Source organism: Giraffa tippelskirchi, chromosome 2, assembly GCF_054371585.1.
Source record: "Giraffa tippelskirchi isolate mGirTip1 chromosome 2, T2T-mGirTip1v1.2.pri, whole genome shotgun sequence".
Lineage (NCBI taxonomy): Eukaryota > Metazoa > Chordata > Mammalia > Artiodactyla > Giraffidae > Giraffa > Giraffa tippelskirchi.
Window position 1 is genome coordinate 1,486,465 of NC_137276.1, and position 26,765 is coordinate 1,513,229.

Below are 26,765 nucleotides of genomic sequence, written 5' to 3' on the forward strand. Positions count from 1 at the left end.
TGACATTATTAAAATTTTTTTCCTTTTCGAAATATTCATTGCTAGTATATAGAAAAATAGTTGATTTTTGTATGTTGACCTTTATTCTGTGAGGAGTTTCATAACTCATGTATTGATTCCAGAACTTTTGTAGATGCCTTGGGGTTTTCTGCATAGACAATAATGTTATCTGTGCACAGGGACAATTTTTTTCTTCATTTATATTCTATGCCTTTTTATTTCATTTTGTTTTCTTACTGCATTGACTAGGACTCAGAAGGATGTTGAACAGGAATGGTGAAAGAAAGGGAAGACATTCTTGCCTTGTTCCCAATATTATCAGGAAAGCAGCCAGCCTTTTGTCATTAAGCAGGATGCTATTCATATTGATAGCTTTTAAAAAAAAGTTTTGTTTTTGGTCAATGCTCTTTTTCAGGATAAGGAGGTTTTTTCCTCTTGAGAAAGAAAGATTGTTAAATTTTGTTAAATGTTTTTCTTGCTTCAACCTACACGATCATGTGTTTTTTGTCTCAGTCTGTTAATCTGGTGGATTCTATTGACTAATTTACAAAAGTGCATCAAACTTGCATTCTCAGAACAAACCCTGGCTGATTGTGATGTGTTATTCTTTTAAGGGATTGCTGAATCCAAACTGCCTGTAGTCTAACCTAGAAGAACAGGAGGAAGTAAACCAGGAGATTAGCTCCTGTGTTATCTCCCTTTGACTTTCAATTTCTGGCTCCAGTCTTCTGCTGTTACTTGATTTTCAGTGTCCCCAGATGGTTGCCTGTGTTTTCTGCTTGTTGTTTTTACTTGTAGTCAGTGGGAGAGATGGGTGTAGTGTGTTAACTTCATCTTGACCAGAATTAGAAGTTTCTCATTTTTCATCAGTTCTTAAAATTGCCTCATTTACCAGTTTTGTTTTAACTCAAATACATTGACCAAATTTTTTTTTAAAAAATTGCTTTTGACCAAACACTGTGGACAAAGTGTGAGTATCTCTACTCAGTCATTGCCTGGGCCCCCTTGTCTCCAGGTTTTCCTGAACTAGCAGTCAGAAGTGGGGCACCTTCCGGGGACACCCTCACCCAGCACCACTTGGGGTCAAGGGGCCCTGGACGAGACTGTCCTCTGCTCTGGGGATGCTATGATCAGCTGAGACAGGTTTTGAGGCTCAGCCCATGTTTGTGGCCTGACTTCTTGCTGTTGTCATGGTTTCAGGCACGCCTGGCCCCCTAACAGCATTCCTGTTGGTATCATTTTTCTAACACTGTTGAACAGCTCAGAGTGCCGTGCTAACAGCCTCTTCTGCACGATGGATGAGCTCCGGAGACATGGGTGCCTGGCCTTGTTAACAGCAGAGGAGGCTCCCCGGGCTTCTAACAGGAGTGGAATCAACCCCTGGGGTTCAATTACCAAGTGTCATTGTAAATTCTCTCTCAGCCATGCCGTCTGCCTGCAAAGGCCGGTCCTCTCATTAGGGAGATCTGAGTCACCAGGCGAGCTGCCTGGGAGCCCTGGAGGCAGAGCTGGGGATGAGGACCCCTCCAGGGGCTGCGCAATACAGGATGGGACCCACGGTTTGGCCCAGGATGGTGGACCTTGACTGGCAGTGAGGCAGGACGTACTGTGAGGGTCCATCTCCAGGCTGACTGTCCCCCTTTCCTCTCTTCCCTCAGAGTCCCAGGACCAGGCTTAAGGCCAGCGGTGAGGTTTAGGGAGCCTTAAGTGGACTCTGGGTCACATACTGCAGCTGTGTGTCCTGGGGCTGGTCTCAGGGAGCAGCCATCACTTGGCTCAGTGGACATTGATGGGTGTCTGCACCCAGCTTTCTCCCAAAGCTGCCCTTCTGTCACTATGTTTCCTGACAGAAGCACAATCTAGGGCCTGAGAAGATGGTCTGGGTGTTGTTGTTGTAGCCCCGAGTTCCCGGACGGCGTTCCAGGAGGCAAACTCACTCAGAAGGACAACGCAGATAGTGGAGTGCAGTTTATTACACCGGTGGGCCCAAGGCAGAATCTCCTGTTAGCCAAGGACCCAGAGCAGTTTTTATGAAAACCTTATATACCCTAAGTGTGCGTGCTCAAACCCACCTCCCCAAATTCTCTGAAACTAATCTGAACAAAGGAAAAGAAAGATACAATAAAAGTTAACCCATGATTTATATGCCTTAAACCAGTGATTCGTATGCCTTAAGCCTAGATAGTTAACAGTGGACAATTATCAATAGGCCTGTGGTGATACCCCAATAAGCATAATAGAATGTATGATTCTATTCAGTTACACAGATAATTAGGGTATTCTTTTAGGCTATGGAGAGTCTAGGTACAAGCCCTGGGCTCTTCCATGGAGGGTGGGTTGGGTTGTCTGGTTTTCCAGTTGGTATGTCGTTTCCATAGATATTGGGCATATAGCTCAAAGTCCACAGTCCAGCCCAAGATGGAGTCTTGCTTTCAAGATGGAGCCTGTTCTGTCCGTTTCCTGCTTCATTGTGTCAGAACCAGCGTTACGGTGGGGGGTGGTACCTGTGGGTTCCTGCTCCCTGCCACCCCTCCCCCCCGAGGCTGTAACATCCCAGATAGGCAGGGGGATGTGAGGCCAGAGGGCTGCCATTTTCAATGTCCTGAGGTGCTGTGCACTCCCCGGGGTGGGCTCTTAGGCTCACACTCAGTCCTGATCCCTATTATCTTGCCAGGGGCCTCCCTGTCTCCACGCCCTGCACCCCCATGCCCTCCAGGTGGTCTCTGAGGCAGAAGGCCACCCTCACCCCTCACTCTAAGCCCCCTGGGTGTCCAGCTTCCTGACTCGGGGAGGGACCCCCAGCTGTCCTGAGCAGCTGCTCCGTGGGGACCCCTGGGAGGCCTGCCGTGTGGGCACAGCTGGGGGTGGGCACCCCTTGAAAGGCAGGATGGCCCAGCCCTCTGCAGCCACTGTGTTAAAGTGTGAGTCCCGGAAGCTCTCAGGCCTGGGCCTTGGGCAGAGCCTGCAAGGGGACAAGGACAGACCCTCTGCTGAGCTGCTGGCCTGGGCGGCGTGGCTGGAGTCCCCCTTAGGAACTGCCAACTCCAGAAGGACAGGGTCCTGGCCACTGTCCCTCCGGAAGAGGCTTCCTCCCTGAGCTGGGGGCAGGCATCAGTGCCTGCACGCAGCCCTGGGCTTCTCCCGGGAGCCTGAGTCTGGGTTTGAGGACTCAGGGCCCTCAGGACGGGGCCAGAGCCCAGGTGGGTGGCGGAGCAGGGAGACTGGCCCCTCCCTGCCCCTCCCCCACTGCCCCTCCCCCACTGCCCTCCCCACTGCCCCTCCCCCGCTGTCCCCCTTCCCCCAATGCCCCCTCCTGCCCGCTGTTCCCCCTCCCCCGCTGTCCCCCTCCCCCACTGTCCTCCTCCCCTCCTTCCCCGCTGTCCCCCCTATCTCCCCACTTCCTCCCTCCCTACCCCTTCTAGAGGGGAAACAGGCGAGTGTAAACTGAGGCCCACACTCTCATGCGCCCTGGGTGTGGGTGTGTGCTAAATTACTTCAGTCTTGTCCGACTCATTGCGACCCTACAGACTGTAGCCTGCTAGACTCCTCTGTCCATGGGATTCTCCAGGCGAGAATACTGGAGTGGGTTGCCATGTGCTCCTCCAGGGGATCTTCCCGACCCTGGGACTGAACCCGCATCTCTTGTGTCTCCTGCACTGGCAGGGGGGTTCTTTACCACTAGCGCCGCCTGGGTATTGCCTGCAAATTTAGCCCCCACTGAGGGCAGGCCCAGGGCAAGGGCCCCCGCGTGGGTCGGTGGTCCATCTCCAGGCAGTTCCGCAGCCCTCTGTCTCCTCCCCCTGGGGGCACCCCTCACCATCGGCAGTGACTGTCCCTGCAGCAGTCTGTCCCTCTGTCAACCCGGGGCCACAGGGTTTTACATTCAGGGAGTAATTGCTGTGTGTGGCTTCTGTTAAGCCCACGTTTTGACTGATGGCCGCGTCAGCCAGGAAGGGCTGGTTAACACCTAGACCTTGGAAGGAAGAATAAATACAGTGTGTCTATATTTTCTCACTATGGATTAGTACTTCTGAAAGCAGAGGGCAGTCATTATTTCTTGAACCCACTTAATAATAAGTTCTTCATAATACCCACTATTAGATGGATTTCTTTGGCTAATGTTGGAATCGATTTCCCGTAATAGTCACTGGCCAGCTTTGGCACTTTAGTTTTTGTCTGACGGCACGTGTAAGGAGCTCCCCGCAGTCTGTCCGCAGTTGGATAATCTCTATATAATAGTGTACAGTTCACCAGCCGCCCCCGGAGCTGCGCCTGCTTGCAGAGGGGGGCTCCGTGTGGCTCCCGGGATGGACGTGCTGAAGAGGCTCTCAGAGCCCCGATTTTCCTGGGGAGGCCGAGGCCTGGCTCGACCCCAAAGAGCAGGCATGCTTCTTTTCCTTGTGCTGCTGCTGTAGAAGCCACATCAGAGCTCAAGGCTGCTGGCTCAGCACTGCTGAAGGGCAAGCTCGGGTTTTGTGGGGGAGGGGGGCATAGGAGGCGTCGCGGGGTGGCCCTGGGGCAGGTCTCCAGCACCAGGAGAGCCGGCTCCCAGGGCCTGGGAGGCCTAGATGGTGTATGAGGCATCCTGCGCTGTGGGCCCGGCTCCTGTCTCTGCAGGGAGAGCGGGCGACCAGCCTCACTCTGATGGGGGTGTATCTGAAGGGCTTTTCCTGGTACTCCCCAGCCAACCGATGCTGTGTATTTGTACCACATAATCTACTGAGTTGAAAATACTGTTCAGACACAACTCCTGCTGTCAAGGAACTTTTAGTCTGGAGGAGAGGGACGTGACCCCCAGAAGGGGGACAGGCCGCTGTGGTGTAAGCTCATGTCGGGAGCAGAGCCCAGGATGGTTAAAGCAAAGGACTCGGGAGATGCTGAGATGATAAGGGCAGTAGGTTCTCAAGGAAAACTCATGAGGAAGCTCACCCCAGGGGGCTGGTCTGAGAGGGCCATGGAGGTTGCATAGGAGCCCGGTAGACAGACCATAAAGAAGGCTGAGCACTGAAGAGTTGATGCTTTCAAACTGGGCTGCTGGAGAAGACTCTTGAGAGTCCCTTGGACTGCAAGGAGGTCAAACCAGTCAATGCTAAAGGAAGTCAGTGCTGAATATTCATTGGAAGGACTGATGCTGAAGCTGAAACTCCAATACTTTAGCCACTTGATTCGAAGAAAAGACTCATTGGAAAAGACCCTGATGCTGGGAAAGATTGAAGGCGGGAGGAGAAGGGGATGACAGAGAATGAGATGGTTAGATAGCATCACCATCTCAATGGACATGAGTTTGAGCAACTGTGGGAAATAGTGAAGGACAGGGGAGCCTGGCAAGCTGCAGTCGGTGGGACTGGAAAGAGTTGGACACAATTTAGCAACTAAACAACAACAAAGACAGACACAGGACAGGAGAGAAGAAGGGGCTTGAATAAAGGAGGATGTGTGTTTCCAGGGCAGAGGGGTCCCTGGAAGTCCTGCAGCTTCGCGATTTGTTTCCAGTGCTTTTGGTGGAGTTCCCCTGCCAGCTCCTCGGATTTGGAGTCAGCTCGTGTCTCCTGCCCAGTCGTTGCTGTGGCCTGGGCGCCTCGTGCTCTGGCCTGACCTTCCCCAGACGCGGTCTGTGTCCCAGCACCGGCTGCCTTCCCGCTCACCCCACCTCATGACGGGGGATGTCCTTGTCCTTGGATGCTCTGGGATTGTCCCATCATTGAAATATTCTGGTGATTGAAACTACCAAAGTGCTTCGTTTTCCCTCGTGCTTGGGTCATAATATTATGCTTGTGGTTATTTTCTGTTTAAACCAGTTTTTCTTCCTCACAGGCTTGGCTAGAGTGATCACAATTGTTTGCCTGAAACCTGTTTCTGTCAAAAACTGTACATTATTGGGAGTTCCCCGGTGGTCCAGGGATTAAGAGTAGATGCTTTCACTGTTGGGGCTGGGGTTCAATCCCTGGTCAGGGAACTGAGACCCCACAAGCCTTGAGGTGTGACTCTTCCCCCTCCAAAATCATTGTCCTCAAAAATGTAGATTATTAAATCTACAGCGATGAAGCTGACTTGGGCCACCAGGAAGTGAGCAATGATGACCCCGCTCTGCTCTTGGCGGCTGACGGCATAGCGGGCCCGCACAACCTCGCCAACCCTCCAGCCCTCCTGGGGCAAGACGTCTCTTCTCTGGCACCAAGGGGTAAAGGTCATCGTGGAGCACGTGACCGAGTCTGTGTCTGAACCCGGGCGGCCTGACCTGGGATGAGCTCATGGCAAAGCTTGTGACGGCCCTGGGGCTGGGCCTGGGTCCCGGGTATGAGCGAGAACGGGCCAGGCTTAGCCCCCTGAGCCCGCTTCCTGGCAGCCTGAAGGGGACCCTGGAAATGATTTGGGTGTAAGCCGGGGTAGGGGTCGCCGCAGGTTCCTGGGTATACTGTCCCCTGTCCCCGGCATTGTAATGTCTTCAGGCAGGGCTGCGGAAGGGACCCCAGCCATCCCCGCTTGTCCTGGAAGCTCTTGGTGGTGGCACCAAGTCCTGCCCCCAGAAGCCCTGGGTCTCGGGCTGTTGAGGCTACAGTTCTTGTTCGGGTGACTTTCTGATTTTCTTCCTAGTTGTTAAGAGATGAATGTGCATTTCACAACTGAAAGAGTCCACATGCCAAGGAACTGGGCCCTGGCCCCGCTGTGGGTCCCTCCCAACCCCCAACAGACACAGGCTCGGATGCAGGACAAGGGATGAGCCCCTCACTGGTGCTGGGCGAGTGCAGCAAATACACGCAGGTGAGCACAGTGAGCTGGGGCTTAGCCAGCTTGGGGGCGTCAGAGAGGACGGGGCTCCCCCACCAGCAATCTGGAGACACAGCAGGGACCCCGCGACTCCTGGGCGGCTGGGAGTGTGCACCTCCACGTGATTTGGAAAGACCGAGGACCTGACCCTGGGCGGCCACGGGTTACGAACGGCAGCTGGCAGGGGGGACACGCAGGCAGCCCTGGGCTCACACTCCCCGGGACAGAGGTTCGCGGCAGATCCAGCTTCTGCCCAGACGCCTCTCCTGGGCCAGCTTGGCGTGTGTTTGCTAAAGAAGGGGGTCCTTGGGTGTGTGTTTGAGGAAGGCCCTTCCCTGAGAACCTGGCAGGAACATGCCTCGGAGAGTGGGGGACCCTCAGCCCCGCAGGTCATCACTGGCCTGGCTCGGGGGCACCAGGGGCCTATGCCCCTCCTCCTGGTGGTGACACTGAGTGGACACTGGGCTGAGAGCCGCTGTCCTTGGAGCCTGGCTCTTTTTGGGGGGCCGCTGGGGAGAATGGGGAGCAGGCAATGGTTTGGGGTTGCCCCCGGACCTTAGGTGCAGGCTGAGTTCTGGGATACACAGTTTTCTCTGGAATGTGGGTCTTAACTCCTGCTCCTAGGGTGCTGGGAGAGTGACCTGGAGGGACGTGCTGTCCAGGGCACGTGGGTGCACAAGACCCCCGACCCCAGGCGAGAGCTGGGGCGGCCTCGTGGGGAGGTGGTGTTTCTCTTGTATGATCCTTTGAATTAAATGCCTGCTGGGAGGCTGGCCTGGCTTGTGGTGATTTTGTTCAGTTGAAGCTATTACAAATGCCAAAGATACATGGCTTGATAAATATAATTTCAAAGGATAACATCAAATAAATCATCACTGTTGTCAAGTTACATTTAAATACACTCTGTTTACAAAATCAATTGTGCTGTACACAAAGCAAATAATGTCCTCAGTGGGCAGAGTGAGAAGTAATCGCCCAATCAATTATTAATAAATACTCTAAGGAAAGTATCTCTAAATATGGCTGTCTGAGTACTAACAGTGAGATCTCAGGTTCAGGAAGAACTGTTATCACATAAATATTAGGGGACTTAGGCACTGTACTTGCCTCTCCTTCGTTAGCTGGCAGCAAGCCTTTCAGAACTGCCATCTGCATCCAAGGCCCCACCAGGGACTGAGCCTCACAGCTCTGAGTCCTCCCCCCTCCCCCCCACCGCTCCCCCCACCCTACGGAGCAGGGGATGCATCTGGAGCTCCTCTGAGATGAGCTGTACCCCCCGTGTCGTGGAGACTTCTGGGCACAGAGAAGGTGGGGTTGCTCTACCTCCCCAGCGCCCAAGCAGGGGCCTGATAAAGCCTTGACTAAACTCCTTGTCCAGCTTCGATCAGTTTCTTTTTTTCCTTTTAATTTATTTATTTTTAATTGAAAGATAATTGCTTTACGATATTGTGTCGGCCTCTGCCGGACTCAGCATGAGTCAGCCACAGGTGCCTATGTCCCCTCCCTCCTGATCAGTGCAGTTCAGTTCAGTCGCTCAGTCGTGTCCGACTCTCTGCGACCCCATGAATTGCAGCACGCCAGGCCTCTCTGTCCATCACCAACTCCCGGAGTCTACCCAAACCCATGTCCATCGAGTCGATGATGCCATCCAACCATCTCATCCTCTGTCATCCCCTTCTCCTCCTGCCCCCAATCCTACCCAGCATTAGGGTCTTTTCCAATGAGTCAACCCTTCGCATGAGGTGCCCAAAGTATTGGAGTTTCAGCTTCAACATCAGACCTTCCAATGAACACCCAGGATTGATCTCTTTTAGGATGGATTGATTGGATCTCCTTGCAGTCTAAGGGACTCTCAAGAGTCTTCTCCAACAACACAGTTCAAAAGCATCAATTCTTCTGCGCTCACCTTTCTTCACTGTCCAACTCTCACATCCATACATGACCACTGGAAAAACCATAGCCTCGACTAGACGTACTTTTGTTGGCAAAGTAATGTCTCTGCTTTTAAATATGCTATCTAGGTTGGCCATAACCTTCCTTCCAAGGAGTAAGCGTCTTTTAATTTCATGGCTGCAATCACCATCAGCAGTGATTTTGGAGCCCAAAAAAATAAAGTCTGAGACTGTTTCTACTGTTTCCCCATCTATTTGCCATGAAGTGATGGGACCAGATGCCATGATCTTAGTTTTCTGAACGTTGAGCTTTAAGCCAACTTTTTCACTCTCCTCTTTCACCTCATCAAGAGGCTCTTTAGTTCTTCTTCACTTTCTGCCATAAGGGTGATGTCATCCGCATATCTGAGGTTATTGATATTTCTCCCGGCAATCTTGATTCCAGCTTGTGTTTCTTCCAGCCCAGCATTTCTCATGATGTACTCTGCATATAAGTTAAATAAGCAGGGTGACAATATACAGCCTTGACGTACTCCTTTTCCTATTTGGAACCAGTCTGTTGTTCCATGTCCAGTTCTAACTGTTGCTTCCTGACCTGCATACAGGTTTCTCAAGAGACAGGTCAGATGGTCTGGTATTCCCATCTCTTTCAGAATTTTCCACAGTTTATTGTGATCCACACAGTCAAAGGCTTTGGCATAGTCAATAAAGCAGAAATAGATGTTTTTCTGGAACTCTCTTGCTTTTTCGATGATCCAGCGGATATTGGCAATTTGATCTCTGGTTCCTCTGCCTTTTCTAAAACCAGCTTGAACATCTGGAAGTTCACGGTTCACATATTGCTGAAGCCTGGCTTGGAGAATTTTGAGCATTACTTTACTAGCATGTGAGATGAGTGCAATTGTGCGGTAGTTTGAGCATTCTTTGGCATTGCCTTTCTTTGGGATTGGAACGAAGACTGACCTCTTCCAGTCCTGTGGGCACTGCTGAGTTTTCCAAATTTGCTGGCATATCGAGTGCAGCACTTTCACAGCATCACCTTTGAGGATTTGAAATAGCTCAACTGGAATTCCATCACCTCCACTAGCTGTGTTCGTAGTGATGCTTTCTAAGGCCCACTTGACTTCACATTCCAGGATGTCTGGCTCCAGGTGAGTGATCACACCATCGTGATTATCTGGGTCGTGAAGATCTTTTTTGTACAGTTCTTCTGTGTATTCTTGCCACCTCTTCTTAATATCTTCTGCTTCTGTTAGGTCCATACCATTTCTGTCCTTTATCGAGCCTATCTTTGCATGAAATGTTCCTTTGGTGTCTCTAATTTTCTTGAAGAGATCTCTAGTCTTTCCCAATCTGTTGTTTTCCTCTATTTCTTTGCACTGATCGCTGAGGAAGGCTTTCTTAACTCTCCTTGCTATTCTTTGGAACTCTGCATTCAGATGGGAATATCTTTCCTTTTCTCCTTTGCTTTTCGCTTCTCTTCTCTTCCCAGCTATCTGTAAGGCCTCCTCAGACAGCCATTTTGCTTTTTTGCATTTCTTTTCCATGGGGAATTTCTTGATCCCTGTCTCCTGTACAATGTCACGAACCTCTGTCCATAGTTCATCAGGCACTCTGTCTATCAGGTCTAGACCCTTAAATCTATTTGTCACTTCCACGGTATAATCATAAGGGATTTGATCTAGGTCATACCTGAATGGTCTAGTGGTTTTCCCTACTTTCTTCAATTTAAGTCTGAATTTGGCAATAAGCAGTTCATGATCCGAGCCACAGTCTGCTCCCGGTCTTGTTTTTGCTGACTGTATAGAGCTTCTCCACCTTTGGCTGCAAAGAATATAATCAATCTGATTTCGGTGTTGACCATCTGGTGATGTCCACGTGTAGAGTCTTCTCTTGTGTTGTTGGAATAGGATGTTTGCTATTACCAGTGCGTTCTCGTGGCAAACTCTATTAGCCTTTGCCCTGCTTCATTCTGTACTCCAAGGCCAAACTTGCCTGTTATGCCGGGTGTTTCTTGACTTCCTACTTTTGCATTCCAGTCCCCTATAATGAAAAGGACATGTTTTTTGGGTGTTAGTCCTAAAAGGTCTTGTAGGTCTTCATAGAATCGTTCAACTTCAGCTTCTTCGGCATTACTGGTTGGGGCATAGACTTGGATTACCGTGATATTGAATGGTTTGCCTTGGAAACGAACAGAGATCATTCTATCGTTTTTGAGATTGTATCCAAGTACTGGATTTTGGACTCTTTTGTTGACCATGATGGCAACTCCATTTCTTCTAAGGGATTCTTGCCCACAGTAGTAGATATAATGGTCATCTGAGTTAAATTCACCCATTCCAGTCCATCTTAGTTCGCTGATTCCTAGAATGTCGACGTTCACTCTTGCCATCTCCTGTTTGACCATTTCCAATTTGCCTTGATTCATGGACCTAACATTCCAGGTTCCTATGCAATATTGCTCTTTACAGCATCGGACTTTGCGTCTGTCACCAGTCACATCCACAGTTGGGTATCGTTTTTGCTTTGGCTCCATCCCATCATTCTTTCTGGAGTTATTTCTCCACTGATCTCCATTAGTATATTGGGCACCTACTGACCTGGGGAATTCATCTTTCAGTGTCCTATCTTTTTGCCTTTTCATACTGTTCATGGGGTTCTCAAGGCAAGAATACTGAAGTGGTTTGCCATTCCCTTCTCCAGTGGACCACAGTCTGTCAGACCTCTCCACCATGACCCATCCGTCTTGATAGGCACTTCCTATTGGTGGGGAAGGCCGAGGACCCTGGTCGATATCGGGGGCAGGACAGGCAGCCCTGCTCCCGTGCAGGGACCATCCCTTGGTCATCATGACGGCCTGCTGCAGGTGACCAGGACTCGGGATCTGTACCTGGGTCACTGGCCGCATCTTTCCTTCCTAGGCAGACTGGGGCTAGGGTCTGAGTCCCTGCTGCCGTGGAGGGACCATCTCCGGTCATCATGATGGCATCTCTGAAGGCTCGTGTGTATTCTGTGGGAACATCTCAGGCAATGGCTTCTGCCGCCTTTGAGAGCGTGAAGCTTATGCGAGTAAATAAAAGATGGTTTCTGGTAAATGAAGGCCATGCCGCTGATTGTTAATCGCTGGGCCTTCTCGCCAGGGTCCTGGGAGCTTCTGTCTGCACCCCAGCTCACCTTTCTGGGCATCACTTGCCTGCGTTTTATTTGTTTTAAAAGAATCAAATCAATATTTTATGTAAGAAATATGGTCATTCCCAAACCATACATAATTCAAATCTTTCTGAAGGTAAGCTTGTAAATCTTCAGGATAGAAGTGAGTCATCCGCTCTGCTTGGTTAAAATCTGCGGGGTCCGTGGTCGGGGTGCAGGTGGTGGGCGGTCGTCAGCCTGGGCCAGCGCGGGCAGTGGCCTGACTGCTGTCTTTGGGGTGCATGTGGCTGCAGGGGCAGGGAGCGGGGGCAGCAGGTCTGGTGTCCTCAGCCCCGCTCTCAGGGAGACACCTGTCTGTACCCCTAGGTGGGGGCTGAGGTGGGAGTGAGGAGAGGGGGTGGGGAGATGGGGGCGTGGGAGGCCATTCGTTCTCTTACAAATGCTCCTTTTAAACACTTAAATCTTTTGTTATAAGTTGAAACAGAGAAGGCAATGGCACCCCACTCCAGTACTCTTGCCTGGAAAATCCCACGGACGGAGGAGCCTGGTGGGCTGCAGTCCGTGGGGTCGCTAAGAGGCGGACACGACTGAGCGACTTCACTTTCACTTTTCTCTTTCATGCACTGGAGAAGGAAATGGCACCCAATCCAGTGTTCTTGCCTGGAGAATCCCAGGGATGGGGGAGCCTGGTGGGCTGCCGTCTATGGAGTCGCAGAGTCAGACACGACTGAAGCGACTTAGCAGCAGCAGCAGCATAAGTTGAAAATATACCGTGTGCACCTGGCAACAGCTGTACACAGGCCCGGCGGCAGGAGTGAGCGCCACCATCCTCTCTTCCCAGCGCCGGAGAGGCCCCGCCCACGGCCCCGCCCACGGCCCCGACCCACCGCGCCCCGCCACGCCCCGGCCACGCCCCCGTTCGTTCCAGCCCCGCCTTCGCCCGCCCCCGGATCCGCCCCCGCCCCGCCCCCCCGGCCCCCCATCCTGTCTTCATGGCCCCCCTGGAATTGTCTGGAGGACGCCTGCCAATCCACATCCACTTTGTGAAGTTGGTAAACAACAATGTGTTATCTGTTCTGTACTTTTCTTTTTTATTAATTAAATATTTTAACTGTTAGTTGCTCAGTCGTGTCCGACTCTCTGCGACCCCACGGGCTGCAGCTCACCAGGCTCCTCTCCATGCAATTCTCCAGGCAAGAATTCTTGACTGGGTTGCCATTCCCTCCTCCAGGGGATCTTTCTGACCCAGGGACTGAAACCGGGTCTCCTGCATTGCAGGCAGATTCTTCACCATCTGAGCCTCCAGGGAAGCCTAAAAGTAAAAATGTGCTTTGCTTTTTTACTAATGAAATATTTAAAGTGTATTAAAATAGGGACTAAGACACCAACGCCACTCCCCACAACTCAGCTTAAGAAATAAAACATGACAAGCCCACCCTGGGGACCTTCCCCACCCCACCCCCCGACCCCACGGAGGGAACCCGGGCTCTGAATTTGGTGTTTATTATTCTCATGCACACTTACAAAATGCTTTTAACAGTGTGCATGTATTGATAAACAGGGTGCATGTATTGATACACAGTGCATTTGTATTGATAAACTGTGTATGTATTGATGAACAGCCTCTATGTATTGATGAGCTGTGTGTATGTATTGGTAAACAGTGTGTATGTATTGATGAACAGTGTGTATGTATTGATGAGCTGTGTGTTTGTATTGATGAGCTGTGTGTAGGTATTGATGAGCTGTGTGTATGTATTGATGAGCTGTGTGTTTGTATTGATGAGCTGTGTGTAGGTATTGATGAGCTGTGTGTATGTATTGATGAGCTGCGTGTATGTATTGATGAGCTCTGTGTATGTATTGATGAGCTGTGTGTAGGTATTGATGAGCTGTGTGTAGGTATTGATGAGCTGTGTGTAGGTATTGATGAGCTGTGTGTAGGTATTGATGAACTATGTGTATGTACTGATGAACACTGTGTATGTATTGATGAGCTGTGTGTATGTATTGATGAGCTGTGTGTATGTATTGATGAGCTGTGTATATGTATTGATGAACACTGTGTATGTATTGATGAGCTGTGTGTAGGTATTATGAGCTGTGTGTAGGTATTGATGAGCTGTGTATATGTATTGATGAACACTGTGTATGTATTGATGAGCTGTGTGTAGGTATTGATGAGCTGTGTGTAGGTATTGATGAGCTGTGTGTAGGTATTGATGAGCTGTGTGTAGGTATTGATGAACTATGTGTATGTACTGATGAACACTGTGTATGTATTGATGAGCTGTGTGTATGTATTGATGAGCTGTGTGTATGTATTGATGAACACTGTGTATGTATTGATGAGCTGTGTGTATGTATTGATGAGCTGTGTGTATGTATTGATGAGCTGTGTATATGTATTGATGAGCTGTGTGTATGTATTGATGAGCTGTGTATATGTATTGATGAACACTGTGTATATATTGATGAGCTGTGTGTAGGTATTATGAGCTGTGTGTAGGTATTGATGAGCTGTGTATATGTATTGATGAACACTGTGTATGTATTGATGAGCTGTGTGTAGGTATTGATGAGCTGTGTGTAGGTATTGATGAACTATGTGTATGTACTGATGAACACTGTGTATGTATTGATGAGCTGTGTATAGGTATTATGAGCTGTGTGTATGTACTGATGAACACTGTGTATGTATTGATGAACAGAGTGTATGTATTGATGAGCTGTGTGTATTGATGAACAGAGTGTGTGTACTGATGAGCTGTGTATGTATTGATGAGCTGTGTGTATGTATTGATGAACAGTGTATGTATTGATGAGCTGTGTGTATGCGCTGATGTACTGTGTTTCCTGAGGTTTCTCTACCAGTGATGTTCAGGACACTCATTATTCCACATCCTCCTCTCTTGCCGGTATCTATTCTCAGACTCACACCCAGGTCTGTGCCTCCTCCCATTTCCTCTAGCGGCCTGTCGTTTCCAGCGTGCAGTGCACTGCTTGTCTCCCGCAGCTACTGTCCACCACAGATTCTGACGCTGCAACATCAAGAGGATTGTGACTCCAGTTTCCAAGAGCAATTTCAATATTTCCTGAGGCCACAGCTTCTCTGACAGACCTGGTCTCCGCAGAAACACCCCACCTCTGCAAACGCATGGTCAAGGGCTATTTGTAACACTGACCTCAGACCTCCACCCATCAGTGGTGTGGAGCAGGGGCCTCCTCCCCTCCAGATGGGATGCTGTGGCCAAGTGCTGGTGTGGGAGGGAGTTGAGGGGTGCTGAGGGGGCTGCAGATTCCGGGCAGTGTGCCTGACAGGGGCAGGTTGGTTCCTGGGGACACCTCCACGGTCCCCCAGAGATGCTGGCCCTCAGTGGTGATGCCCTATCTTGCCCAACGGGGACACGGGGAGCCTTGGTGGCCCCGGCTGAGGGACTCTCCTGACTGGGGATGAGCTCAGAGGGCCGGTGCCCACAGAGGAGGCGGTGGGTGTGGTGTCGGGTCCTGGTGAGATGGACATGTGAGGCGTCTGCAGGTGCCAGAGTCATGGGAACAGAATCATATCCCATAACAGCCTTCATGTTCCTTGGAGACTTTTCTGTCTTGGGCATTTCACATCCTTTTCACTCACCCTCTGCTTTGAGTTGTTCTTTTTAAGAAATACTTTACATCTAAAATGAACGCTTGGTTGAGTTGATATTTCCTCTTTTAGATTTGGAGGGTTTCCCTGATGGTTCAGAGGTTAAAGTGTCTGCCTGCAATGCGAGAGACCTGGGTTCGATCCCTGTGTCGGGAAGATCCCCTGGAGAAGGAAATGGCAACCCACTCCAGTATTCTTGCCTGGAGAATTCCAAGGAAGAAGGAGCCTGGTAGGCTACAGTCCATGGGGTCGTAAAGAGTCGGACAGGACTGAGCGACTCTACTTTCTTTCTGTGCATTTGGACACAAGCAGGGACTCAAGGGGCTTCCCTGGTGACTCAGCGGTAAAGAACCCGCCTGCCAGTGCAGGAGACGCAGGTTCAGTCCCTGGGTCGGGAAGATCCCCTGGAGGAGGGCACCGCAACCCACTCCAGTATTCTTGCCTGGAGAATCTCACGGACAAAGGAGGCTGGTGGGCTATAGTCCATGGGGTCCCAAAGAGTCGAACATGACTGAAGCGACTTAGCACACACACGCACAGGGACTCAGGATGGTGGCCGTGCCTTCACAGTCACACTGTCCCCGAGCCTGACGCGGGTGGCCAGGGACACGTGTCCAGGGCTGCCGTGTGTCTTTCTGAGGACATCTGCACCCGAGCCCTGCAGGCCGGGGCTGGAGGCGGGTCTCCTCACTTGGCTGCCGTCACTGAGATTCACCCGCGGGGGCTCACAGCGGTGCTCGCTCCTTTTGCCCTGGCCCGTGTTCCCCGGTACCACAGGGCACAGCAGCCCTGCGGACGCATGTGGAGCCTGGTCTCCACGATCCAGAGCAGGCACCCAGGTGTGGGATTGCTGGGTGGGGGGTGTGTCTCTGCTTTCCTTTGCATGAAGCTGCCCACCTGTTCGCCAGAGAGGCTGCACCATGGCAACGGTTCACTTGGATCTGGTTCATCTGGCCCGAAGCTGCTCACCTGTTCCTCAGACACCTGGGAGCTTCAGTACCTGGGAGAGGGCAAGGTGATGATGCTGGCTGGGACTGCAGCCCCTCGGAGTTGCTGGGCCTGCTGGCCGAGGGTGCCCAGGGCTGCCAGCTTCCCGGCCGTCCACACTCTGACCAGAGCACCCTTGTGTTGCCACCAGGAAGGAGACTGGCCAGCCTCCTCGCTGCTTCTGTCTGCAGAACAGTAGGTGGGTCCCCACTAATGACCGAGATCTGCTCTCCCCCAGCCTTGTGGTGCGTCTGGAATCAGATCTGACTCAAAGTAGGGAAACTAAAATCACGTGATGGTCAGGGCACACCTGGGCTCCCAGCTGCTGCCCACACGCCAGCAGGCCTGTGGGCGAGGGCTAGGTGTCTCCAAGAGACCCCTTTGGGGGAGCCGCAGAGCCCTGAGTGGTCCGGTTCCCCCTGGCCGAGGTCACTCCGAGCCGGCGGACATTTTTATTTGGAGCAACTTGGCTCATGACCTGGCTCTTTGAGGATGTGCAGAGAGACATCTCTAAGAAAACTCTGCTATTGCAGCTCAAGGAGATCGATAGTTTCTATTTGCTTCAGCATCAGACCTGTTTTTATTTACTTAAGGGGCCAGTCACCCAGGGAGAGGATTGAAGTGTTGAGCTGAGATGGCCAGAGAGCCAGCAGGCTCTGCCATGCGGTTCATGAGTTTCTGCTGATTTTGAAAAGTACCCTTCCTGGTTTTTAAGTGGATCCAGAAAAGCACTGACGTCCAGGACTTCATTGTGGAATGCTTCATTTAGTTATTTACTGCAAACAATTTTTGTGATTATTCTCCATTATTTGGAGAGTAGGATCTCTTCTTTTAGGAAACACATTTACACATTCAGACTTTTGAGAAGATGTGAACTTCAAAGGATCAAAAAACCCAAGAGAGTCATGGTCCAGTGAATTCGTGGAACGTTATCTCCAGGTCCTGAGACAAGGGGCCTCCGCCTCCAGAGTTGCAAAAATACGTCCCCTCATCATCCCCGGGGGGCATAGTGATATGGCTGCGAGCTCCCCGGACACTTGGGGGCTATCCTGTAACTGCACCAGAAGGGCTTGTTTGCCCAAACGTGGCAGCCGGAGCTTTGCATGAAAGCAAGCTACCCAGAGCCTGGGCCCAGCAGTAACCTGACCTGTGATGCCAGGTGAGCACAGGATTAAGAAGTAAGTATTTTCTAGTATTTGAGAAACAGCTGAACTTTGAAGTATAGAGACACCCCGTGTTTGCTTCTGATTTCTGGTTGTCGTTAGTATTCCAGCATCCTCACCCTCTGAGAAGGTGTGCGGACAGCTGATAGTGTCAGGAAGAGCGCAGGTTAGAGGTGCTCTGTGCTCAGTTGCTCAGTCGTGTCAAACTCTTTGCAGCTCAGTGGACTGTAGCCCACCAGGCTCCTCTGTCCACGGGATTCTCCAGGTAAGAGCACTGGAGTGGGGTTGCCATTGCCTTCTCCGAGAGCTAATTGACTGTTTCCTAAATTGGTCCAATAGGAGCGGAAAACTTGAACTTTGGTCTCAGCGTGGTGTTTGTGGGGAGGTGGTCTCGGGAAGGAAGGAGGGGGACTCTGAGGAGTACCATGTGAAATTAGGGCTCACTGCTCTGTAGAGTCAGGAAAGCTGAACTCCCCCCTCCGTCCCCTCCCCACCCTGAACCTGGGGTCCCCTGAGCGGAGCCCCCCTGCCGTCTGAGGGCCATGCTGTCCACATCTCCGGCTTCTAATACCGTGGCCATGGAGTTCCATTTGGTTTCATAAATCTGCATAAATTATTCAATTTAAACGACTTTCATCACTGAGACCTGCCTGTTACCGTGAAGTTTACTAAGATTAATCCACCTCCTTAGAATTTAGATCAGCCTGGGAGAACATTCCTTCAGATGAAGCAAGGACATAATTTTAGTTAGGAAAAAAAACCCTGGTGAACTGCAAGCAAAATGTCCTCAGATCATGCCCACTTCTCTGACAGCTAATATGGACCACTTAAAAATGTCACAAAAGAGGGGTCCCTGAAATAATGGTGGAGGGACAGTGCACTGCTTTTTACTTCGTAACGAATTATTAGGGACTCAGTAGCTTAAACAAAATGCACTGATCATCCTACGGTTGTGGGGTCAGAGGCCTGAAGTGAGTGTCCATGGGCTCAGGCGGCCGAGTGGGCCGGGCAGGTGCAGCTGGGCTCCCTGGGGAGGGCGTGACTCCCGGCCTCCTTCTGTCCAGAGGCCCCCCTTTTCCTGCCTTTCCTCCACTTTCAAGCCAGCAGCCCGGCAGCTCCAAGCTCATTTCCATCTGCTCTGTCCCCCAGCTCCGCTCCTGCGAGGACCCTCATCGCGACGTCACTCGTGTCATTTCACGTGTTCTGTGACGGTTCACTTCACGTGTCAGCTTGCCCGGGCGTGGTGGCCTGGGCAGCTGGCACCCTTCTCTGTGTGCATCTGTGCAGTGCTTCTCTTCTAAAATAATTGCATTTACTTATTTTGGCTGTGCTGGGTCTTTGCTGCTGCTTGGCTCTCCTCTAGTTGCCGCGGGTGGTGCGTGGGCCTGCCTTGGTGTGCAGCAGGGGCTCCAGGGCGTGGGGGCTTCAGGAGATGCAGCTCCCGGGCCCTGGAGCGCGGGCTCCGTCCTTGTGGTGCACGGGCTTAGCTGCTCCGAGGCACGTGAGATCTTCCCGGGCCAGGGGGCGAGCCTGTGTCTCCTGCACTGGCAGGTGGGTTCTTCACCACGGCGCCAGCAGGGAAGGCCTGTGCAGTGTTTCTGAGGGTGACTGGCGTTCGGCCAGTGACCAGCAGAGAAGGTGGTCCTCTCCAGCGGGGACGACCCGCCGAGGACCCAGGGGAGGAAAAGGGGGCGCATCTGCCTCTGCCCGAGCTGGCCCCCCGCAGCCCCCCACTGGCACCCTTGGTCACACACATGTGCACTCTCTCTGCTTTCCTTTGAATGAGCCCCCGAGGTTGGGGGGTCCGAGCTTATTGTGGCCCACCAGCCTCACCCTGAGGACCCCTGCCCGCCCCCCGCGCGTCTGAGCAGACTGCCTGCAGCCCCGCCCCGCCCTGCGCACACCCAGGACGTGCTTCTCCTGGAAGGAGAGGAGATCAGACCCCGCCTGCCGAGATGGTGGGTGTGTGGCTCGTTGGCTGTGTCCTTCAGGAGCTGTTTTCGGTGAAGATGCCTTTCTGAAAGACAAGGAGGCGCCCCCGGCCACCACCAGGCACGCCCCTGTGGACTCCCAGGGGCTTCAGTTTCTGGAGCGGTCGCTCTGCGGGCGCGCCGGGGGCAGGTGTGGCCACAGCTGTGGCTCGTGCGCAGGCCTGTGTCTGTCTTCTGTCCCGGCTTGTTCCTAATCACACCTTCACTCCATCTTACTGATCGCACCCATCCGTCTCTGCCAGGCTGCGGCCCCGAGGGATGCCTCGGGTGCATCCTCTCGCTGCATTTTGGGTTTCCAGACACTTCTCATCCAACAAAAGCTTATTTCACTCCAGGGGGGCCCTCCCCGGGCTCCCGGGTGCTCCATCTTGTCTGCAATCATTAGGGCCAGAGAAAGCCTGGGAGTTTCTTAAGATGTGTGTCTTGATCCCTGAAGCTACGTGGGCTTCAGGGTTTCCCGCAGACAACAGGGTGGGGGGCCTGGAGGTGGCCAGCCGGGAGGGCAGCCCCGCAGGGACCTCCAAGGTCACATCCTTCCCAGCTGTACACGGGCAAGGGGCCCGGCAGGGGGGCCCCTCCCAGGATGACTCTCAGGGCCAGGTGACTCCAGAGCTCGCGGGGGCTCGCTGCATCTCAGCTCCCGCCCCTCTGCTAACCCTGTCCCTCCTCCCTTCCCAGGGGCTCCCCACACACCCTGCCCACAGGGCACCATCTCAGCCTGCTGGGGTGACGCTGACCACAGACGGGACCTGTGCTGTGATGGCAACTCTGCAGCCACTGTGCTGGGTCCCCTTTAATCCATTAATGGCACCAACCTAAGGAAATGCTGAAGCTCTGTATTTGGATGAGAAACAGGGGTTCAGGGCTGGCACTGCTGCACTTGGGCTGTGGGGGGAGCAGAGAGGGTCCCGGCTCCAAGGACCCTGCTTTCAGGCACTGGTTAGTGACATCTCCTGCGTTCCAGGGATTCCCTGTCTACCCGGACTGGCACAGCTGCCCTCCTCGCCCCTCGCCCCTGGGGACCCTCCATGCCCATGACCTCAGTGGACACCCCCGCTGAACCGCCCGAGCCAGTCTGCCATCAGGACTCCTGGGTCCCCTCTGTGAACAGATCCCAGAGGCAGGAGAGTAGGACCCCCCCCCCGCCCCAGTTCTGACATCGTCCCCATCACGGCTCTGGGGTGGCCGACGTGCCTTGTCCTCTTGCCTGGCGGGGTGCGGGGGAACCTCTGGAGCAGGAAGTGTTGAGAGCAATTTGTGCCTTCTTCATCCTTCTCTGTTTCAAGGTCACTTTGACAAGAGTCACCATCTCTTTGCTACACGGACGGGTTCGTCTGCTTCCAAACACAGGCTGAGTGGCCGACGCAGCAGGGCACAACTGCACTTTATTGAAATAAATAGCAGCAGCTTCTGCCACAAAGGTGGGAGCGTGAGTCCAGGAAGCTGGAGCCGGGGGGGAGGTGGACAAGAGTCCAGGGCTGGGCGGGGCTGTGTGGACACCTGGGCCCGGGAGAGGGGGATTCTGAGTCACCGTGGACCTGCGCCTCAGTGATCGCCCCTCCACGGGAGTGATGGGCTGGGGACTCCCACCCCCGCGTCACCACTGGCTGAGGACTGCTCCCGTGTCAGCTTGGGCAGTGGTCGCCTGGCACACACGTGGGCAGAGCAGGGAGTCACGGGTCAGCTGGGCAGCTGGACCCGGGAGTGAGGTGGCGTGGGATGCAGCCAGGGTCGCTGCAGGGGCTCACAGGGTCCAAGACAGGAGGTCGCCTTTCCTAACTGTTTGGAAATTCAACTCGAGGAAATAATTTCATCCAAAAATTTAATAAATGTATTGTTTCTATGGGTCTCAAGTTGGAAGTAACTACTCATAATTAAGATTGATAATTACTACTACGTAGAAATAAGAAACAAATAGTCCAATAAAAAAATCATAAATGTGAAGGTGTGACAATTGCGGTGTGACCTTGGGTTACATGTTCGCAGGACCAGCTATACCTCACTCTCTCTGAGTGATGCCATTTGATTCCCATGTGGACTTACTGTGACCACTGGCCCTTCACTTCGCTTCCGTCCTGAGGGTCCTGGTGGGCCGAGCACACAGCATCTCGGAGAGGGGTGTGAGCTCGCGCGGCCACTGCCCAGGTGACATCTGGCAGAATTTGGCACCTGCCCGAGAGCCCCTTGGGTCAGCTGCTGGCCACGGCAGTGACTGGACACAAGGCCTCTGGCCCCATCTGCCTCCTTCGGACAATGCAAGTGCGCCCTGCTGCTTCTTACTGTCACGCACCTGGGAAGCCATCTGCTGCCGCTCCTGCCTCCGACTGTTCAGGAGGAAGCCAGCCAAGCAGACCCACGTGGACACCAGTGTAACGGCGCCCCGGGGGGTTGACCTGGTCAGGAGCATTTTATCCAGGGCTGCTCACCTGCAGGACTCTTGGCCACTGGAGTGCAGACCCGTGTGCTGGGTGGCTCCCTCCTGACTCCCGGGCCCTGACTCAGGACCCCCTGACCAGCCCCGTGATGACGTCGCTGTGGGGTCTGTTGTCCTGAGTCCCCTAGATAGCACCCCAGTGGACACGCCCCGGGGTGCGGCTGTGATGTGCTGGCCTCACCTGAAGGTTTCTCCTCTTTACCCCCATCAGCCTTTTAAAAGAAAAGTTTACGCGATTCAGCCAGCAAAATGGAGTTTATCCGGGAACAGCTGAGGAACTGCAATTCAGGACGAGCGAACTAGGGCCGACCCCAGGTGAGTCTGGAGAACAAAATGGAGGGGGGGGGTTGGAGACTGTTTTGGACACAAGTTCACGGGGAGAATGAGAGTTCAAAGTGCACCTGGAGAGCGCTCCCCCGTCGTCAGCGACGGGTGACAGCCCTCAAAGCAGCAGCGTGGGTTATAATGGGTATTTGCTTAACGAGAAAATTCCACCCAAATCCAGGTGTATTCAAATACTCAGCTTAAATTTTTTTCAGGACTTTTTCCCTGTTAGATGTTTGGCCAGACAAGGACATTGGTTTAACATCTGTCCAAGGAAACTCCGGCACTATAGTAGACTAGGACAATCCTTTAAAATACAGTATTCTCACAGCACTCACAAAATATATGTCCATTCATATGAAGTACAGTCATCCCTCTGTATCTGTGGGAATTTGGTTCCAGCACCCATAAGGATATCAAAATCAGAGGATGCTCAAATCTGTTATAGAAAATGGCCAAGTGTTTGCATATACCTCCCCAACACCCTTCCTATACTTTAAGTCATCTCTAGATTAATACCTAATACAATGTAAATTCATGTAAATAGTTGTAAACACAATGGAAATGTCATGTGAGTAGCTGACATCCAGTGGCAAATTCAAGTTTTGCTTTTTGGAACTTTCCTGTACTTTTTCTGAATATTTCTTGTCCTTAACAAGTGACCCTGAGGATGCAGAACCTGGGGGCATGGAGGGCTGACCGTAATTCTTATTTCTCATATCTATTGTGTGAAGAAACGACATCAGCTTAGATTTTGAAGGTGGAGCTTAAAAGATTGAATTCGACCCTGAAACCAATGACATTGTTTACTAAAGACTTTTGCTTTTTTTCTACCAGAAATTCAAACTCAGTTTTTCCTTTTGTTTTCTAATCAGCACTGAACTCCTCTCCTTGGAGAAAGTAGGAAGCTTTGTTATTCAGAAGCATGAAAGTCCAGGTGATTTGATGAATATTCATATGGGCGATTTAATCAGTGTCTTCTCATTATCTGTATTTCCATTTGAAGCTGGTTCCAAGAATATAAATAAAGATTGCACAGCAATTGTATCGACCTTTCATTGCTCTCTGAGATGCTCAAGCTGCTATCAGTAGCCTCTGTCCTTGGCTTTCTGTCCTGGGACGTGGAGACAAAGTTGGAGAATTGGGGTTCTTTGCTGGAGGAATGAATACCCTGGGAATTCTAGTTGCATCTCACAGGTACCTGGTATTCTCACCTTATTAAACGCTAAGTAGGTTTAGCCAGTAGGATTTTCCAGGAGGTTGCCCCTTGCTAACAACAATAACAACATCAGCGATAATAATAAACCTGAAGCTGTGTGGGGTGAAGGGGAGCAGCCCTGGAGACTGGGTCCCCAACTCACCCCTGGCACCCGCCTGTGGCTGAGAGGATGGTGAGGGAGCGTCTCCTACACAGTGACCTTGGTGCCAGCTGTGCCCGGTTGTCGGAGAGGACGGGTGAGGTTCTGGGAGGACCGTGGGGCAGGGAAGAGGAGGACCCACCGAGAATCGAACTGTGGACGGTCACATCTCCAGCTCCTGACGGCCGAGTCAGAGAAACCCATCCCACGTACCTGAGAGAACGGTGACTTCGTTAGCGGTCAAGCAGACAAAATGAAAAGAAAGCGCCACCACATTTCAGCTGTAACAGTGACGATGACCGCGAGTGCAGCCCGGGTGGGTGGGCTGCAGGGGGAGGCTGTCTGTTGATGGCAAGAGCTTTAAAAAGGGCAAACCCTCCATCCAGAAGGCTCTGATCCAGGGGTTGGTCCTGGAGAAATTATTAGATGTGATTTTTGCATAGGATGATAGTTAAAAGGCTGGTCAATACTAACTGGTAAGCGGCACTGTGGCAGATACGTAAGTCAGCTGACTGTCCATGTAGGTAGGAAAGCCACGTGGGGACCGGCTGCAGGAGGACCGGGCAGAGAGGGGACCGGGCAGAGAGAGGAGGTGTGCGCCACCCAGCGGCTGGTGGGTAGGATGAGACAGGTAGAAGGTGTCTGCAGGGGCGGAGAGGGGAGAGCACCCACAGGAGGCCCCTAAGGGAATCCCCAGGGGCCGGGAGGACAGATGACGGTGTCAGAGGAGTCTGTGAGGGAGAGCAGGGAGCCAGGGCTTCCGACATGAAAATGCACTCAGATATTTCAGGAAACCAGAAAGAAACCCCAGGGCCAGAGGTTAGCCCCCGGAACAGAGTAACCGGCTTGCTCTCTGCAAGCTGTGAGGGGGGAGAACTCGTGCTTTCTTCTCTGGGCATTTCCGAGTCTTTGGGGTCTCCTGCAGTGAACCTTTACCACTGTGGCAGCCCCCGAATGAACGTGTAAACGTTGTAGCAACCCTCCCCTGTGGGTTCTTCTCTTTCCTGTTTCCGTTCACCCGATCAGCACTCCTGTGGGTCAGCAGTCCGACTCCAGCCCCAGCCCGTGGCCCCAGCGATGTGCCCATTTCCCCGACGGGACCACCTGACCCAGCGGTACCCTGCTCTGCCCCATCTGAACCGCTTCTCATTACCCCGTCTGAAACGCTATAAGAAAGATGAACTTCTCTCCAAGCCCCACAATGGGGATTATCAAAGAGTAATGATTCAGTGACTTAAAGATTTAGTAGCCAGGTTGTTACAGGCTTAGAGCAGAAAGATTAATGAGCTACTAGCTTAACATATGTCTCAGAAAAAGAACAGTCATTTAATTTCCAACTTTGTAGAACTTGTATCAGCTCCCATTTTGCAAGAACAGTTATTTTGCAACGTGATTTTTTTTTACTCTTAAACCAGCTGATTAAAATAAACTGATGAAGTCCTCCCAGGATAAAGAGATGGCTCGGAGTTCAGGGCTTGGTTCATGTAGGGCCTAGGGAGCCAAGTGCTTGCTTTAAAAAAGAGGGGTTTCAGCCTCTGGACTGGGATCCTGGGGTCTGGCTGGAGGCGGGACCTCCTCCCGTCTTCCTCCTCTTGGGGTCAGGGGCGTGGAACCCCTGGGGGTCTCCTCTTTTGTTTCCTCTTGGATCCTGGGGGCCAGGGGGACCAGCTGCCACACCGCGAGGGCCCCCGTGAGGCCCGTATGGAGGCCCCCCCGTGATGGGCTGAGCTGCCAGCCTGCAGAAGAGGCTGCCCGGCCAGCAGACCCCAAGCAGAAACACCGGCTAAGCCACCCCTGCGTTCCTGACACACAGAAACCCCCAGGTAATAAATGCTTGCTGCTTTTAGCCACTACATTTGGGGGTAATTTGTTCTGCCGAGATAGAGAACTCAGATTCTGCCCATGATGTTTCAGCTAGTTCCACTTCATTTTTTTCTGCCCTATTTTAAACCAAACTTGAGATATCATGTCATTTCATTTGTAGATAACTCAGCTTCATTTTGGGCACTTTAAAAAAAATATGGAAAATTACAGATGAAAAATTAGGGAATATCAGTGTATCTGTTGTTCCCCATGTTGACATTTTGTGCTATTTATTCCCGATCTTTATGTTTTCCTAAGATATAGAGCATTTTAGATAAAATTGAAGCTCTGCCTGAGACCCTGCCATCCTTCTCTCCCTCGAGACGTTTCCCAGCCCTGAGAGGGACGCACTTTCAGCCCATGAGTAGAGCCTCCTTGCTCTGCACGGATAAATAGCAGAGTGCAGTTTGCGCGTATTTTAAAATGTACATGATATGGGACTTCCCTGGTGGCCCAGTGGTTTGGATTTCCTGTTTCCACTGCAGGGACGCAGGTTCAATCCCTGGTCAGGAAATTAAAATCCCACATGCCATGCAGCACAGATGAAGTATAAAATATTATACAAGTATAAATAGATAATTGATATTAATGAATTTATATTATATAAACACCAGAGTGGGTTTCCACTTACAGTCCCCCACCAGGCCCCCTTGTCCTTGCTTTGTGGTCCTGACACCTGCTTTAGTCTCTGCCAATGGGAGAGTGTGCAGGGTCTCTCTGTGTCAGTAGACATTTCCTCACGACAGTCAGCTCCCTTCCCCACAAAGGGCCTTGTCATCAGAGCCTTTGTGTGTTTGGCCCAATGGGTTCTCTTTCTTCTGCTTGTTGATTTGTAGGAAACTCAGTACCTGCCTAGATACTCAGTATTTATAGATTGCATAAATTACAAATATTTCCCTGGTGGCTCAGACAGTAAAATGTCCACCTGCAGTGCGGGAGACCCAGGTTGGATCCCTGAGTTGGGAAGATCCCCCGGAGAAGGAGACGGCAACCCACTCCGGGACTCTTGCCTGGAAAATTCCATGGACCGAGGAACCTGGCGGGCTACAGTCCATGGGGTCGCAAAGAGTCAGACACGACTGAGTGACCTCACTTTCTCTTTCCTCCTATTCTGTGCCTGGATTGTTCGGCTTGTTTAGGGTGTCTTCTGTTATACTAAAATTTTACATTTTCATATTTATGAGTCTTTTCC